A 19,850-nucleotide genomic window follows, 5' to 3' on the forward strand; every position below is an offset into this window, starting at 1 on the left:
TGTGAGGATAGATCCTGTGCATGTGACTTGACTATGGATCTTTTGTCGTTCCACACTTCTACTATAGCTCATCTTCTTCTCTCGTAACATAGAGTATTATTACAAACTCCCATTGAAACCTAGCTTCCTACACTTGTCCTCTCTTTCTTAAATGTTGATACATTTGAAACAAACAAATACATTACTAAAGTAAGCAAGGGGGCTCGACCATACCTTCAATCAATCATATGCACCTCCCTTTTTTTCCTTCTAGCTTCCTGCACCTGACTTATTCGACCTCCCTTGAGGCCATTCTCTTCATTTACTGATGATGTATAAAGGATCTACTCCCCCTGAGCACTTCATCCTTCTTATTCTTCCAAACTTTCAATGGTCGAGTCCTGATAGGAGCAATACTTTCCAACTTATTCTTTTCCCATGTTTGGGCTTTCTCTTGGCTGCTTATGACTAGAGGAATTTTCTCATTCAACTCCTCTTTGTTCACCCAAATCTTCTTGCTTCATTTTTTCCTTACAAAGGGGTCCACCGCAAGGGTAAAAGGATGAATCTTCTCGGTTTTCTTCTGATTTATTCCTTGTTTTCTGTTGGGTAGGGTCCCCCTAGGTTAAATTTTTTCAAAGTTTTGTAAAGAGCCATCATTTTCAGGAGTGGAGTGCACTTCGTGCATTTTTTTAGGAGTCATAGGGGCTTTAGAGAAGGTCAAATCCCCTTATTTTGTAAAATTATGGGATTAATTTGTATGTTTTGAGTTCCACGCATGGTTTGCTGACCATGGCATTGTAATAGAAAAATATATATAAAGGGTTGTCTTAGTAATTCAAAGGAATTCATTCATTGATATGTTTTAATGTTTTTGGGTCTGTAATCATCATATATTTTTGTGTTAAGGTGAAGGGGAAGGATCCTACAACTGTGTGCACAAAGACCTTGGTAAGTCTACAGTTGTGTGCATAGCCACCTACAACTATGTGCGTAGGGAAGGAAGGATTGTAATTATGAAGATCTGAAGATAATAAAGAAGATTTTGAAGGTAGATCTGTGTAGTTATATTTTGTACTTTACTTTATGCGATTACCATTTACTTCTGTGTTGCACAATAAAAGATAAGATCAGAATTCATATGTGAATGTTGTTTGAGTTAATTATAGTTAAGGTCCATTGTTTTATGGACAGTAGATAGAATTTTAGGTTTGTGAATTAGTATTTTTGTATGGATAGTTCAAATTTCGTATAATGTTAGTAAGATCGTGTAGCACAGGAATAGATCTATAAGTCAAGAGCCACACTCCATAAACCTTCTAGATGAAAAAACGTGGTTCCATCATCACCCAACATTGCCTCGGATGAGACTGTGGTCAGCGCAAGAAAATCGTTTCTAAAAGCCTAAAGGGACATTGATAAAGGGTTTTTTTGGTTAGTGCAACTAAATTTGAACCTAGGTCTAACCCCCTCAAGCCAAAAAAATGGTTTTGTTGCCACGACTGGGTTCTATTTGAGGGATATGTGATGTGTCATCCGACTAGAAAAGAGATTCAAGATTGGGTCGATTCGAAGTTGGGTGAATTTGTAGCACAGTAAAATAGAAATCTATGTCTGTCAACAAAAAGGTGGTTGTGGAGGTATGTCTTTACAGAAAAACATAGGATCTTTTTTGCGTCATTCGCTAATGAGCTACATGAGTGGATTTCAAAACTAGCTAAAAGTGAGACCTATTGGAAACACGAAAAGCCTACTACGTGGACCCCAGAGCTAATTAAGAAACTCAAGGAGACTAGAAATAACATCACAAGTACTATTGATTATTGGATCGATAGTGTTCTTGGAGAATTTATTACTAACTTTGCGATTAACACATTGGTATCCTACAATGGCGCTGAGTGCCGCTTTTTCAAGGGTTCGCAAGGTAAGTATTTGAATTCCCTAAAGCTTTGGATTAAGATATTCTTATGTGAAAAGGGCGTACTGCATATGAAAGTAGATTAACGTTTAAAGGAAGAAAGATTGGATCTATGTGGAGTGGAAAGAGATTCAGAATAAACTACGATAATTTTGTTTAAGCTATTTACAGTTTGTTATTGGGTGAATCGAAAAGCAAAGAAGAGAGAAGCAACCCTAGCACGTTGAAAGATGTGTCATAATTAGATAATCAATGCACTTCTTGGATTCCCCATCTAACCACTCCACCTCAACCTTCACCTCCACCTCATACACCTACACCTCCACCTCCACTTCCCCCATTTAATATGGCTAATGTAGTAAAGATGCATCTTTTTAAGGGTTAGGGACTAGAGGATCTTGAGAAATTTTAGTTTCTTGTAGATGCTGTATGGAAAACGCAACAAATCAATGATGAAGATATGAAGAAAGATCAGTGTGTCATGACACTGTAGGATAGAGATCTATCATGATATATTTAGTATAGTACAACAAACCCAACTGCTTCGCTAGCTAAGACATAGAAAGCACATAATGCAGAGTTCAAGAAATCAAAGTTGTAATCGTAGTGCATTATGGAGATAAAAGAGATTACGCAAGAGGTTAACAAGACTTCTTGGGAATTAGATTAAAAATTAAAATGCTTGTTGGGACAAGTCAACTTTCAGATCTTCAATGAGCAGCACAAAGAGTGGTATATAGCTGCGCTATTACTGCATCTTAGATTACCGCTATCATAGGAAAAGATCGCATTGCAAGATGAGGCATTAGAAATTGTGATGAAGCTAGAAGCATCATCGGTATAGGATACTCACATAGGAGTTCAGTTGATAAAGACCCAGTTAGCGAGCTTACATATGGATCTACAATATTTGAGGAAAGGAAAGGATGTTTGGCCTGATATGCACTTAGACGTTTTGTGTGTAACGTGTAAAGTGAAATCTCACTACAAGGACCAGTGTCCTATATATCGCAATTATTTGGTTGCTGGAGGTCCTAAACCTCTGAAGCTGAAACCTAGTGCTAGACCAAGTACCAGATCAAGTGTTTCATGTAGTATTTTCTGAGTTGCGAGCCAACACCCAATTGACCATTGTTATTTGTTACGAAAGTATGTACAATCACCAAATTAGTTATTTGGTAAATTTTGGTGGTCAATAGGACATGATGAAATAAATTGTCGTAGCTATGATTCGATGATAGAGAAAACTATTGCATACCAAATCCAAGCTGAAGGATGCATGTAGGAAGATCATGGGTCACCTACAACCCACAAAATATTTCAAGGTAGAGGACGTGATTGAGGAGGGGCCATTGGATGAGGTCTGGGTAAGATTATATGTTATAACTGTGGCAAAGCTAGACATTTTACATGGAATTGTCAGAACCCCACTAACCCTTCCTGGAAGTATTGTCAACAAATTGACCATGTAATTGAGGATTGTCCTATTTTGATGGCTAAAATATGGGAAAAGAAGAATTAGAAGCCTTTGCAGAACTTTCAAATGACAAGGGTTCAACCACGTGAAGATGACCCGAGTGTTAGCATAGTGACATGAAGTGGCGTAGCTATAGGAGAAGATAAAACAGAGGGGAAAAAGTGTATGGCATATATATGGATCAGGAGGGCTGGAGAAAAGAAACCGTCACGAAAGCAAAGAAGAGTTTCATGCACCCATGAGCTCCAACATCGAACAAGCAGATGCAACTAGTACCATGAAGAAATAATCTTGAAGTGGTTACTGTGACAAAGAACCTTGATCCGACCATTTTGAAGTCCTTTCAACAAACATGTATGAAGTTGCTAAGGGATCAAAAAGCAGTGGAAGGATTGCAAGAAATAATTGAAAACTATGTTGGTAAAGAGAATCCATAGCCTAAACAATGTACAGTAAACAAATTATGCAGAAATAAGAAAAGAACCAGCCAATAGATGTGATTAACTTCTCAGATCAGCGAATTCGAAATGGATCAAGTAATTCTTTACTTGAGATTGGATGTGAATGTATTATCAAAGTAGACTTGGGAGCGAATGGGGCAACCAAAGCTGCAATTGTCACCGCTTCAGTTGCGCATGACCAATATGCATAAAATCATCCCGATGGGTCGATTTCATGGCATTGTTGTGGACAATGAAGGAGCAAGCGTGGTGGTGGACGTTGAAGTCATTGATATTGTGGATGACAACAATCCATATCCAGCTTTACTTGAAATTGATTTGCAATTTGATATGGAATCCATAATCAATCTAAAAAGAAGAATGATGGCATTCGAGATGAATGGTACCTAGGTCGTTGTTCCTTTGGGCCCCTTTAAAGGAGTGTGGTATACAAAACCTGTCTGCAATGAATATGGTGATGAACATATTGACCATATCTATAATTTAACTGCATAGGAAGAGGATTGGATAAATCCCACCACAAATGGGAGGATAAATTGGGAAAAGGATAGTTCATGTGTTTCAAACTTTTATGAGCATTTGGAGAACTAGAAGAAACGGTTGCATGAAGTCTCTACTGTGCACTATAAAAGACTTACAAAATCTCTTTACCGCATCTTAGCAGAAGTACATAATTTACCTTACTATGATGGGATAGGTGATGTCATCTTATTTCTTGATGAGTTTGAATGGGATTTACCAGAAGAAAAATGATTGCAGGCCTTCGATATAGCTTTGAGGTCTACACCTACGCGATGATGGGGCATGCATAAAGACAATATACTAGATTGGAAGGAGTATTGCCGATTAATGAGACTCAGGTTCGGTCATGCAAACAAAAGGATCGCAGAGAAGTATAATGGTAAGGACGATCCCTAAGAACATTTGTCTCATTGGACTATGACATGGGGTGAATAACCTTAACCAATATGGGTACACATATTTTTCCATAATTTGGATGTGATACCAATGAATTCGTATCTCAAAATGGAGCTATGCCATGGCACCACCGACTAATATGCTTTGAAGGAAAGCTTCATATTGACCTTTAGCTTCGAAGATGGTCTTTAGTCCATCAATGATGCCTTCAAGAAATTAGAACTACAATTTTTCAGACACCAAATGAGCTAATAACTTGGGCACAGCCTGATTCGAACGCGCAGTTGCAACACACAATAGAATGCTATAATATGACTACGGAAGAGGGCAAGTAAGATCCACGCAACATTAACATCCCTAAATCAGAAGGAAAATGTGAGGTTTTGGGACCAGAAGTTGAGATTCCTGACATAACACAACTTGTTAAGACAAAGAAAGAAAATATAGACTCAAAGGAAGATCCCAAATTTGCTGGCATCAGAGATTACTAGGATGAGGATATAGTAGGTTAGGTCACTGAATTACTGCATGAGTACCCAGAGCTATTTCCGATGAAGTTCACTAAGTTTAAAGTCATTATATCCAATCTAGGCATAATGAAGATAAATTTGAAGCCAGATGCAAAACCTGTAAAACAACGACCATATAAGCTAAACCCAAAATACAAAGAGAAGGAGAAGGAGGAGCTTGAGAAGATGGTCGCAGCTGGAATAATTGAACCTCTAGAAGAATCCAAATCAGTGAGACCGATGGTAGTATAGGAGAACAATACTAAAGAAGAAACAAGAATTTGTTTCATTTTAAGAAACTTGTTGAACGACATATTCGTACATGATCCGTTCCCATCACTGTTCACAGATGAAGTTTTGGATAATGTGGGAGGATAGGAGGCCTACTCCTTTACAAATGGTTTTTCAAGGTACTGAAAGATTAAGATCACGATGGAAGATAGGAGTAAGAGAACTTTTTCTACTGAATGGGGATCATTCTAGTATAGAGTCATGTTGTTGGGGTTGAAGAATGCACCTGCGATATTCTCTAGAGCTGTCATTGCAACATTTAAGGATACATCCACAAATTTATAAAGGTTTACTTTGATGAATGGATAGTCTTTGGACTGTTAAAGAAGCATGTTTCGAGCCTATACTTGATGTTGGATACTTGTAGGAAAGATCAAATCTTGTTGAACCTGAAAGGTGTACTTTTTGTGTTACGGCCATATGGAATATTACTGGGATATTTTGTTTGCAAGCAGGGGTTGATGGTGACCCTACAAAAATTGTTGTTATTATCAATCTTGATCCGCCAAATAATTTGAAGCAGTTGTGCACGACTCTAGGGCATATTGGTTATTATCAAAAGTTCATAAAGTCCTACGTGCATATCACTTCATCGATGGAAACATTATTGAAGAAATATGTCACCTTTTGTTGGGACGAGGAATGTCAAAAGAGCCTCGACATCTTAGAGGAAAAATGTTGACTACATCAATCCTGGTGTTTCCATATTGGAAGGAGTTCCATATTCATGTATATGCATCGTGCATAACTTTGGGTGATGTCTTAGCGCAACCAGGAGAAGGGAATCTTGATCATCCCATCACATTTGCAAGTAAAAAATTATCTAAGGAAAAAAGGAATTATTCCACAATGAAATGGGAGGGCTTGGCTATGGTGTACTTGTTGCATAAAGTCAGGCATTACTTATTAGGCACACACTTCAATGTGTTTACGAACCATTCTACACTGAAGTACTTGGTGAACAAGCCTGTGGTGGGGAGAATATATGTAGGTGGCTATTGCTATTCTAAGAGTATGGTTTTGATGTAATAGTCAAGTCAGGACAATTGAACACTGGGCTGGATCATTTTTCCAGAATTGAGAGTGGTGAAGAACCAACGAACATTGAAGAGGGACTGCCTAATGTGCAACTCTTAGCAGTAAGGGTTTTGAATGATAATTTCATCGATATCATTTACATTTTTTCTACTAGAGTTTTCCCTATAGAGTATATGACTCAACACAAGAAAGAACTTGTAGTCAAAGCTATATATTTTTCTTTGATTATTGATCATTTGCATAAAATGGGCCCTGATGATACATTGTGTACATATGTCCCTGAGCATGAAAGACACAGTATTTTGGAAAGAACACATGGTGATGTCACACGAGGAAACTATGCAATAAAAGCCACCGTGTATAATATTTTACAAGAGGGATTATGGTGGCCCACAGTGAACAAGGATTCCAAAGAATATTGTAGTGCTTACAATGTCTAGAAGAGGATTGGAAGACCATCGAGAACAGATGAATTTTTGTTGAAGTGGGCGATTGATTTTGTTGGGTTGATCAATCTGCCAAGAAAGAAGAGTGGTGCATGATACATTATTACCATGCTGGATTATCTAACTAGGTGGGTTGAAGCACAACCATTAAATAATTGCAACATAGGCACTGATCTACACTTCATCTTTGAATACATATTGTTGATATTTGGGTGTCCAAAGATCTTGATGAGCAACCAAGGATCTCACTTCCTACACAACACTATTGAAGCATTGCCAAAGGAATTTTAGGTACATCATCAAAAGAGCATGCCTTATCATCCCAAGGCGAATGGCATGGTTTAGGCCTTCAACAAAATTTTGGAGAACACTCGGAATAAATTATGCAGCATCAACATACATGATTGAGATGTGCGCATACCAATAGTTTTATGGGCATACATCATTACCTACAAGAAGTTAACGGGAAAAACTCTATTTAGCTTGGTTTATGGACAGGAAGCCATAATGACTATGGCATACATACCACTAAGTCTTGGAATCTCCATATTCATGGACATGGTGGACAATGACATTATGGAGGAGAGATTGAAACAACTTCTCCCACTAGAGGAAGATCGCTTTATTGCAGGATTTCACCAACAAGTGCAGAAAGCCAGGGAAAAGGCCTCACACGACCGACATATTAACCAGAAAAATTTCAAGAATGGATACTTGGTTATGTTGTATGATAGTAAGTTCACAAGGTTCTTGGGAAAATTCAAAATGCATTGTATAGGACTATACATTGTCATGGATATCTCAGATGGTGGCGCAGTTCATCCTGTGAAGTTGAATGGACATTTTTTTCCTGGGCGAGTAAATGGTAGTAGGTTGGAAATCTACAGGGATGATTCTATCCCTGGGACTGCGCAATAACTATATGAATGGAGAAAAGTCTTATATCTACAGGTAGTTGGAAGGAAGCATGAGTTTTTAAACTACTCAACCAAAGAAGGTCTTCGTCAAGGATAAATTGTTGTGCTGTATTCAGGAGGAGGGTGCAGATGGAGGAAGATGTGATGAAGAAGGAGAAATAATGCTACTATGAAGGGTTTGATGTAGTTCATCTAGAATATGACCATTGGGGTTTCTACAGTTGATTTGATAGAGAAATTTCCATTAACATGGGTGGGGGGACATATTGAATGGGCATATTTACGCAAATCTACTGCCAAATTCACATTTATGAGGTGGATCTAAAGGAGATCATGGAGTTTGAAATTCAAAAAGGTTATAAATATGGTAAACTATTCCACATTTTAACACTTTTTTCACTGACAGTTCGCCTGGTGATTTTTCGCTTAAGTGTGAGCCAAGAATTTTGTTGCATGAATTGGGAGGAGATTGAACAAGAATTTCTTAGATGAGGGCTATGATTCCTCATGATTGCTACATCACCAACACATTTCACCGGGTCAAGGTCTCCAAGGAAGCAAACTATTGTCAGAAGCATACAAAAGAAGAGGAAACCTCCAGTCAGGAAATCACCAAGAAAAATCACTGAGAAAAGAGCTAAGGAGAGGTTGGACAAGCAGAAGCAGCCAATGGAGCCCCAAGATTCATATTTGAAAGAAGTAGCTAACATAGTAGAATATATCGACGCATAAGATGTGGAACCAATCTCTAGGTTGCCACCTTATATGCCGCCATGAAAGCTGACATCAAAGGTTACCGAGGACCAATATGCTATCAAATTCAAAGTATTTACACCACTATTACTGAATGAGGTGCCGATTGAGGGAAAATTATTGGCAAGGGTGCAACAACTGTGCATACTGGTATATTAACGATTGGAGAAAGTATCCCTAGTTTCAGCCCAAAAATTACCTAAAATCAATTTACTATGAAGAAGCCAGAGTAAAAAGGGTCGAACTGCTACCATGGGCAATAGGAATTCAACAAGCTAGGCTGTTGAATATGCTATATATTCAGTGCTTCGGGTGTAGTAATATCAAGAAAAATTGTGTGCGGCAGTTATTGGCATTGGTACATAATGGATTTCTATGGCTCAGGATGAAGATCCCCATTGATGATATGTTGATTAGAAGAATAATTGCACTTCCCTACAAAGAAGAAAACCCAATCGATGCATGTGTCAGAAAATATTAGGAGAAAATGTTGGCTGAGACAATAAAGGAGTATGATTTAATCAGAAAGTCTCAGGGATTTCTCATCAACTCCATTAATGATCACATTGTTCACTTTTCTGTGGACATTTTGGCTGGGAAAGTAACAAGGAAGTGTCAGGTAGATGAGGTACCCACACTAGTCATATCATTGGTTGTGTGGTGAAACAAAGGCATCTAGTTTAACTCGAAAGGATATTTGTGCCAACAATTTTGGGATTTGTGTCGAGAGGCACAAGAAGAGGGAAATAAATTCCACTATGCACGGTTATTTTTATTCATAGCATTGAAAACATGGATAATTCTAGAGGAGTCATAGTTCTCCACTCTTTACCTTGACATTTGTGAGGTTTTCCTCGTTGTGGGCTTCCAAGGAGCCAACCCATGTTACAAAAAACAAGATGTTCTAGGTCTTGTTTGAAATGGATTTTTGCACCATGATTAGCCAGAAACTAAGGATGTCACCAGTTTTATTTGAACAATACAAAGAGATTGAAGACTTCAAGGCAAATTTTCAACATGTACACAATGTTTAGTCAATTTAGTGTCCTCAATTGCTTGCATAAATTATCAACCAAGGTTTGTAAGCTAATGAAGTGTAGTGCACTATATGTGCTTAGTTAACCCTTCTTACTTCCTTGTTTTGTATTTTTATATTATTTTGGGGGATTTTTGTTCTTTGATTCATAATAATGTACAATCTGAACTATAAGAAACTTAAGTGAATCTAAACATCCTAAAGGTGAACCAAGAGCTGAAGCTAGTCAAAATCTAATTTAGAGAAAGGAAAAATAGAGCATCTATCCTATCTTGTCATCAATCTTAAGTCATGAGTCTATTTCTTAGAATTAGGGGTGAAGTTGTAATGCATGTTGAAATAAATACAGAGAATGAAATCAACTGAAACACTTATGGTTACTCTAACCTTAAATTTTGAAAGATAACCTTCTTGAGATGGGATACAAGCAACTTTCTCTACTTTATGATATAGAGAACTAAATGAAACATGCAGAAGGTAACTGATTGATTTCAACCATTGTGTGAAGTGAATGTTTAACCATTTAGTTTAGGATGAGTATCAACTTGAAATGGTGTTAAGAAACATTCATTAACGCAGTGGATTGACAAATTTGCCCTAGAAAATAAATAAAAAAATAGTGAGTAAACTAGATAACGGTGCATTTTCATTACTTCAACCTTCCTCTATTTAGAAACAACATCGTTTCCTTTCATGAAATGTGTTGGAATAACAAGACTGCAAAATTGAGTTTTAACATTATGATATTGATCAAAACAAAAATAAATCAACCTCAGTTAGAAATAATACTAAAAGAAAATAATGAATTAAAACTAAACAGAAAATGAATGGAAAGAAAACCTCCTTCAGTGCAGCGGCCCTCTGCAACTGACCGGGTTGAGCTGCTAACTAATTAAAAATGCTCTCTTAAATGATCATTGGTCAACACATGCTTTATATTATAGAAAAGAATGAATTCCAAAATACAGAGCTGAAAGTCTAAACTTAATACATAAAATTCTCCAAACCCCGCTCGGTTCTGTACAACTAGTATTTAAAAGGAAATAATCATAACTATCTTTGAGGAAAACTAGCTATAGGTGGCTCATACATATTACAACAGAATTGTGTAAACGTCTAATCAACTACAAGTGACTTAAATTCGAGCGAGATGTTTGCAACAGAACCATTAACACATGTGGCTGATCCGAGTTAAAGCTTGCAACAAAACTGTTAGATTTATTGATTAACCATGAAAGAGCAGACGAAGAGTCCTATTGCTTCCGGGTATCATATGTTTGACTCCACCTTTGACAACAATCTTGAGCTTGCTTTCTTGTCAATCTGGGCTGAGTGAATAGGATAGAATCCATGTGGAGACGATTCTAGAGATGCCTATGTGGTCGGATTCTTCATTTGACACCTGGAACCTGCCAGACCATGGAAGTAGCTACATAATACACACTTAGATGCAGAATAGGCTACGTTCTGTCGCTAATTTGCAAAAATTTATTCAAATAGCGAAAACATAAAAATATAACATGTCAATCATTTAATTCCTTCCTTAAGACAAAACCTATCATTTATCATTAATTGGAATCTGTAATATTATGGAAAAGCAAGGGAAAGGAGTGAGAAAAGTTGTCAAGGAGAGGGTAATTCTGAAGTTAAACATACCCCCACTGCAAAATCATTGCATGTCCTCAAGCAATTTTCCAAAAATGTGAATTCTTCTTCCCTATTGCATTTGCTCAGACACTTCTACTAGTACATCCAATTTTCGTTTTTTGTTCTTCTTTGAATTGACTTCCATTCTGGGTTTCTTCATAAGAAGCATGTATTTAAGGTTGATGACTATTATGTTCAAGCTTCTATTCTTCCTCTTCAACTTCATATTCTTCTTATACCACAGTCCTAGATGTAAAATTATATTATCATGAATAGCCTTGTCCAATTTACTTCGTTCCCTCAAGGTTTCATTTTCTTTCTTGATATGTCTGTTTAATATCTCTATTTCATACATTTCCTTTTTGAGAGAGTTAATTAGAGGTTATTGTGGGTTGAAAGAGGGTTCTAGATTGATAGAGGATTCTAGATCCATTGAGGCACTTTTCTTCTCCAGTGATTCTATATAGTCATATATTTGTTGTTGCACTGGGTCTATGCCTAGAGATCTTCTGCTGGGGTTGCCTTCGAAATACTGTTCAGGAGAATTTTGAGGACTGTGTGCAGATGGAACATTATCAGGAGATGGTACTGGGGTTTCTTCTTCTAAATTTATGAACTCCATCCCCTTTGATGATATCTTCTTTACCATACCTCAGAGTCTAGAGCTCCTTCTAATTTGTAGAGGACTTACGTTCTCCTCCTTTGTACCCTTTTTCTCCATTCTTATCTTTTCTTTTCTCTTGATTTTTTTCCTAATTTATGTCAATTCCTCAGAGATTAATTTTTCATCATCTTTTTGTAATGAAGATTCAGGTTTGTTTTGAATGGTTATATCAGTCTTCTTTCTCCTACTCCTTCTGACATTACCTTCTTCGGGTGACTCTGGTGCCTCCCGGAAATAGTTTCTTATCAGGAAATTTTCCCAAGTGTCTCTTATTCTTTTCAAATGAAACTCAACCAGTATCTTTGCCAACCCATGATGGTACATGGTTGTGTCGATGAATTCAATTTTTTTTTTTGTACATTTGAAGCCATCCTTCTTAAACTATTTAGCAAGAAGAAAGGAAGATTTATTTCTCCATTTTCTAGAAAATTCATCAATAAAAGTATATGGTAGACATACATGCACCTGAATCTCCCCTCATAGGTAATAAATTTCTATAATATCAAAAGCATGCTTCTCCATTTACTTTTAAGTGCTGAAATAGGAAATCCTTTTCTAAACACATACCTGGGTTCCTGAGGATTATTTTCCATGATTCACTATGGAATTCCTTGTTTTTGAACCATCTTCCACTATGTCTTGGAAGTTTTGTAGCCTCTATTATGAAGGATTTTGTTACTGCAAACTTAATGTCTCTAATTTCTACTTCTGTATAATCAAATGATCTAGTGAAAGATTTTGTGATCTCTTTGCGAAAACCATCAAATTTTTCAATGAAGTTGAGCCATCCAGCCTTCTACAACATTTCCTTGAGTTATGGATATCCTTACATATATTTCGCTCCCACTGGCTCTGTCCTAACAATGAGTCCCATGGATTCTGTTTCACAAAATTTCTTCACCTTCAGAATTACTCTCCTGGTCTATGATATGGATTGACTGTGAGTATGCTGAAAAAGAACTACGGGTTTGCATGGAATAAATAGATGGTGAGGGTTTGGCGAGACGTGGACAAGTTAGTCACATTGTAGCCATGATCATTAACATATGGATTTATTAGGGACCATTTAGGTACAAAATATGGAGAGTGTAGTGGAGATGTGGTATGATGAAGTTATTATGGACCATTTGGTACCAAGTATGGAAGATGTGGCGGAGATGTGGTATGATGAAGTGGAAATCAAATCAAATGATGACTAGTTAAGGAGACATACGATTATCCATATTATACATGCCTTATGTTTTTAACTTGCTGTTTGAAATAAATTTTTCATTTTACCTTTATAACTTAACCTTTCTACTTGATAAATCTTTTGGTGTTGATCCATAGGTAACTTTTAGCATGTTTGGTCTCCAAAAATAGATTTTTCAATTTCCTACATTCATGATTTATTTGTGAGTTGTAAAATTGTGCCAGAGTTGATAAGTAAGTTGTAGTTGTAGAATCAAATTAGTTGCAGAATGTGAAAATAAGGAAAAGTGAAGTATGGCTATTGAATATGAGTGTAAAAATGAAATTGAAATGGGTTATGATAGTGGGATGGAATGAAATGAAAAATAAAATGGGAAATAGGGTGAGATGGAGTAAAACTATAAAAATAAAATGTAAATGAAATATGACACTGAGATGAAATAGAACTGTAAAATAAAAGGAAAACATAACGAGATGGAATGAGACTATGAATTTGCAGAATCTGAACTGCAAATGAATGTAGCTTTTTGTCACTACTTATTACAGAAAGGAAGCGAAAAATATAGGATGTCAAAAATATTTGATTTTCACCCTGTATTTTCAGTATAAGTATGCCAATCAATGATTGGTTTTCAAAATTATACAATTTATTATTATTTATTATTATTATTTTATTTTTTTTAACTTTTTTTAATTTTTAATTTTAGGAAAGATAAAGGCTAAGTTAGTGGAGAAGAAACATTCTTCTTCACTAGCTTCATTTCAGAGTTATTCTGGAAAATCTTAATGAACTCCTCTCTTGAAATTGACTTCTGATATATCTTCAATCGATGACCATTCACAAGAAGAGGTATTTTTATTTCATCTATTGTCCTTATGCTTACTACTTCACTATTAAAGACTTCTTCAATCTCATATGCCCCAAGCCAATGAGTTTAAAACTTCCCTTGAAAATCTTTGAATTTTGAATCGAACAAAGGTGCCCAATCTTCTGCTTGAAACTTCTTCTCCTTGATATATTTATCATGCCATTTAGCCCTTTGCTATTGGACTATACTGGTTCTTTGAACTACATCTTGCCTAATTTCATCAAACTCATTGAGTTGCTCCAATCTATGTTTCTGTTCCTCTGATAAATCCACTCCTAATTGGACTGCCATCTTGAAGGTTTTGATTTCAAACTCTATAGGGAACAGGACTTGTTTCCCATAAACAAGTTCATATGGTGAATGTCCCGTTGTGTTCCTCCATGTAGTTCTATACGCCCATAAGGCTTCAAGAAGCCTTTCTGCCCAATCTCTTCTATGTAGATGCACAGTCTTAGTGAGAATTCCTTCAATCACCTTATTTGTAGATTCAACTTGACCATTTGCCTATGGATGATAGGGGATAGATTTCCTATGTTTGATCTTGTAATCTTCCACAAGACTCTTCACTATTTAGATGTAAATTGAGATCCCTGATCTGTCACAATTTCTCTTGGAACATCAAAACGAGTGAAGAAGTCCTAAAAAAAAAATTAACTACCTATTTCTCATTAGCAAAAGGTAGTTCTTTAGCCTCTACCCATTTAGTGACATAATCAGTGTATACTAGTATATATTTCCTTTTCTTAGATGGGGGATTAATTGGTCCAACAAAATCCAAGGCCCCTTTTTTGAAAGGTTCAATGAGTACCTGAATTTGTTTTGGCATTTCATTTGAAGAAGCAGGTTTTCGTACCCTTTGGCAGTTGTCACACCTCTTGACATATTCTTTGGCATCTCTGAAGATGGATGGCCAATAATATCCTAAAGAAAGGATTTTATAGGCTGTCCTCTTGTCAGCAAAGTGTCCACCACACGGTTCATCATGACATGCCTTAAGAATCTCAGACATTTCATCTTCCGTAACACATCTTTTGATCATGAGATCTGGACCTGTTTTATACAATTCATTAGTAATCCATGAGTATCTTGCACTTACTTGAATGATTTTTCTTTTCTCTCTAGGAAACAAATGTGAAGGAAATTTACTCGTGACTAAGTAATTGGAAATATCGGCAAACCAAGGGGTCTGAGTAGTCACTGCAAAAAGATATTCATTAGGAAACATATCTTCAATCGGAGTGTCATCTTTGATATTTTGGATTCTATACAAGAAATCAATAACTATGTTTTGTTTTCCAAGTCTATCTAGCACAGTAATATTGAATTCTTGCAAGAGTAATAGCCATCTTGTAACTCTGCCATTAGTAATAAGTTTATTCATTAAGTATCTAATTACAGAGTGGTCTGTATGAACAAAGGTTTCATAGCCTATTATATAATGTTTGAACTTATTGATAGATTGAACAACAACTAAAAATTCCTTTTTAGTTACAGTATAATTTAACTCGGTGGGAATCAAATTATTACTTGTATATTAGATGGCATAGGGAATCAAATATTTTTGTCCTAATACAACTCCTAAAGCTGTATCTGAAGCATCTGTTGAAATGTGAAAAGGTAGTTTCCAATTTGGACCTCTCAAGATGGGTGCTTCAGAAATTTTTGATTTTAAAGTCTCAAATGCTAACTAGCAATCATGATTCCAATTGAATTCACAATCCTTGTTGAGTAATTTGAAGAGTGGTGATGCTATTTTAGTGAAATTTTCTATAAGTCTTCTATAGTATCCTATAAATCTTAGAAAACTTCTAACATCCTTTTGACAATTTCAAATTGATAATTTAGAGATGACTTCAACTTTAGATTTATCAACTTTAATTCCATCTCCTAAAATGTGATGTCCTAAAACAATTCCTTCTGTAAACATCCTAAAACATTTTTCATGGCTTAGTGAAAGGTTTTCTTCCTTACATCTTTTAAGAAACTTTTCCAAATTTTCTAAAGCTTCCTCAAATGTATTCGCATAGACTATAAAGTCATCCATATATACCTCTACACAATCATGTATTAGATCAGAAAAAAATCCTAGTACTTATCTTTGGAATGTTGCATGTGCATTACATAATCCAAAAGGAAGTACTCGGTAGGCATAGGTTCCCCATGGACAAGTAAATGTGGTTTTATCTTGATTTTCAATTGCCACCTGAATTTGATTATAGCCACTAAAACCATCCAAGAATGAGAAATACTTCTTACCTGCTAATGTATCCAACACTTGATCTATAAAGGGAAAAGGAAAATGATCTTCAAGGGTAGATTTATTCAATTCTCAATAATCAATGCATACCCTCCATTTACCACTATTTTTAGGCACAATCACTAAGGGGGAAACCCATTGGCTGTCTGAAATTGGGTAAATGAAGTTTACGTTCAACAATTTTTGCAACTCTTCTTTCACAATTTCCCTAAGAGTTGGATTCATCCTTCTTTGAGGTTGTCTGATAGGTTTACAATTTTCCTCAATGTAGATGTGATGTATACAAGTCTTAGGACTAATTCCTTTCATGTCAATATATTCCCATGCATATGCAAAAGAATGTTGTTGTAATGTTTTGATTAGCTTTTCCTATTGTAGTTTCTCCAAGTTATTGTTTATGTTCAATGTTCTCCCCAAAAAGATTTCAATTGCAGAGCTACCAAATTCCTCCATAGAATAAAGAGACATCTGCCTAGATGACAAATATTCAATATTTGATTTTCCTTGGAGTTGATCATGTTCATATTTTGGAGACGACTCAAAATTTTCCATTACATTCAAGATTTCACTATCTTCACTAATGTCTGAAATAGTAAAGGGAGGCTGAATGTCATTTTCATCATCAATCCATTCTTTGTCATCTATTTCTGTGATTGTTCTTGCTAGAGGATATAGAGTGAATTTCTTAGTTGAATTCCAATCAGAAATATACATGTCACCAGATCTATAGCTAATGAAAGCATTAGTTATGGTGAGCGAAGGTCTTCCTAATATAAGTGGATGTCCCCCTAGATTGTTCTTGGGGTTAAGATAATAAAATCAACAGTGTATTCCCAAGAATCTAAGGACATTGAAATATCTTCTAACACACCATCTAGTTTGATTACAGATCTATCTGCTAATTGCAGTAATGTAGGTGTGTAAAGAAGATTAGGAAGCCTGAGTTGTTCCATGGTTTGTTTGCTCATGATTTTTATAGCTACTCCTAAATCAATTAATGTATTCGGAATTTCAACTCCATTGATATGTGTTTTCAGAATTGGACTTCCTGGATCTACATATTTTTGTATGGCAATTCTTCCCATCATTATGTCTATTATTATGCCTACCAAGTGAATTCCTTTTGTTTCTTTTGTTTTTGTTTCTGGTTTCTTTATGCTTAGCTCCATTATTGTTTTAGCTAAAATTGGAATATCCTTAATGGCTTGTAACAAATGGATTTTGATACAAATATTTTTCAATTCATCTAGAAAATCATAATTAGGCAACATAATCTGCTTTTGTACCCCTCTATCAACTTCTAATCTTTCAGGAAAAGGAGGTGCAGAAGTAGATACTGGTTGCTCAATTATAGGAGTTGAGTTCATTGGTTCTTTCCATTTTTCATTTTTAGTATTTTGGTTTTGGAGAGATGTTCCTTCAAAAATTTATTGGGTTGTACAAAATCTTCCTTAGAATTGTCTTGTTCCCGAATAACTACAGAAGGCTTTTGTTTTTCTAATATCCTACCATATCATAGTTGAACATCATTGAGATCTAGAGTGATCATATAAGTTTGAAATTATTGTCCTTCAACCATGTAAGTATTCTGAGGATATTTATTGTTGGGGTTTGGTAATGGTTGGGCAAGTAGTTGATTTGGTCTCTGCTGAAATGGTAGTAAGAGTTGAGGATTTTGGTTTTGAAGTTGAGGTTACCGCTTTTGTTGTGGAATTTGTTGTGTGAATGGTAGTGGAAGTTCAGGATTTGGATTTTGAAGTTGTGGTTGCTGATTTTGTTGTAGAATCTGTGCGGGAGGATAATTCTGATATGATGGAGGATATTGATAATATTGAGAAAATCTTCCATAAGGATTTTGTATTCCTTGAGCCCAAGGTTGAGATTGAGATTGAGATTGAGGCCAAGGTTGCTGCCAAGAATTCCAATTTGGTGGGGGCTGAAGATACATTTCATTGTCAAATCCCTGATTCTATGGCCCTTGCCAAGGTCTTCTAGAGACAAAGCAAAGAGATTATGTTGAATTTGGAGTTGTTTCTTCTTGAACAATAGCCTTAAGACCTTTAATTGAAGGACAACCCTTGGTCTCATGGCTTTCTAAACAAGTCACACAAGTCTCTATGATTTTTGAATCCAAAGGGAATTCTCTTATAGCGTGTTTTTTTCTGCATTTGGGATAGAAAATAGCTAAAGCATCAGCCTCGGTTTTCTGATTGTTTTGTAACTGAAGGGTGTCTATTTGCTCACTAAGCCTCCCTAGAATATCTGTTTTGAATTCTTCAAGCATATTCCCAATTTCTTCCCTACTCACTAATCCAGTTGCAAATTTATTCACTATAACAAGAGAATGATCTCTTAGACCTTTCCGAGTTTTGGATTTTCCTCTTGAGAGATGAATACATAATTCTCCTATGTCACTTAATGGGAGTTGAGAGATATCACCCATCCCCACCATGTTAAGGATATCTATCCACTCATCTCTAATGGCTTTTGATAGAAGAGCTTTTAAGGTATCTTCATCTAAGTTATCCATCTTTGCTCTTTTCAAGTTATTGTTGAATCTCTCAATTAAATCCTCTAAATTTTCATCCTCTTTTCGCATCATTTTGAACACTTCATCCTTATGATTGGTAGGCATGCAATAATCCAAATACCTATCCAAAAAGACTTTCTTCGTGTCATTCCATGTTCTAATGGAATGCCCTTTTGAATCTAAGAGATAAGGTTACCTAATTTACACTTCCCCGGCAACGACGCCAAAATGTTTAGTCAATTTAGTGTCCTAAATTGCTTGCATAAATTATCAACTGAGGTTTGTAAGCTGATGAAGTGTAGTGCACTATATGTGCTTAGTTAACCCTTCTTACTTTGTTGTTTTTCATTTTTATATTGTTTTGGGGGTTTATGTTCTTTCATTCCTAATAATGTACAATCTCAACTGTGAGAAACTTAAGTGAATCTAAACTTCCTAAAGGTGAACAAAGAGCTGAAGCTAGTCAAAATCTAATTTAAAGAAAGGAAAAAGAAAGCATCTATAATATCTCATCATCAATCCTAAGTCATGAATCTATTTCTTAGAATTAGGGGTGAAGTTGTAATGCATGTTGAAATAAATACAGAGAATGAAATCAACTGATGTACTTCTAGTTACTCTAAACTTGAATTTGGAAATATAACCTTCTTGAGATGGAATACAAGCAACTTTCTGTACTTTATGATCTAGACAACTAAATGAAACATGCAGAAGGTAACTGATTGATTTCAACCATTATGTGAAGTGAATGTTTAACAATTTAGTTTAGGATGAGTATTAACTTGAAATGGTGTTTAAAAGCATTCATTAACGCAGTGGATTGACAACTTTTTCCTAGAAAATAAATAACAAAATAGTGAGTAAGCTAGACATTCTCATTACTTCAACCTTACTCTGTTTAGAAACAAAATCGTTTCCTTTCATGAAATGTGTTGGAAGAACAAGACTG

Source organism: Pinus tabuliformis, chromosome Q (genome assembly GCF_031772625.1).
Source record: "Pinus tabuliformis cultivar Carrire ecotype Pingquan chromosome Q, CPIR1, whole genome shotgun sequence".
NCBI lineage: Eukaryota > Viridiplantae > Streptophyta > Pinopsida > Pinales > Pinaceae > Pinus > Pinus tabuliformis.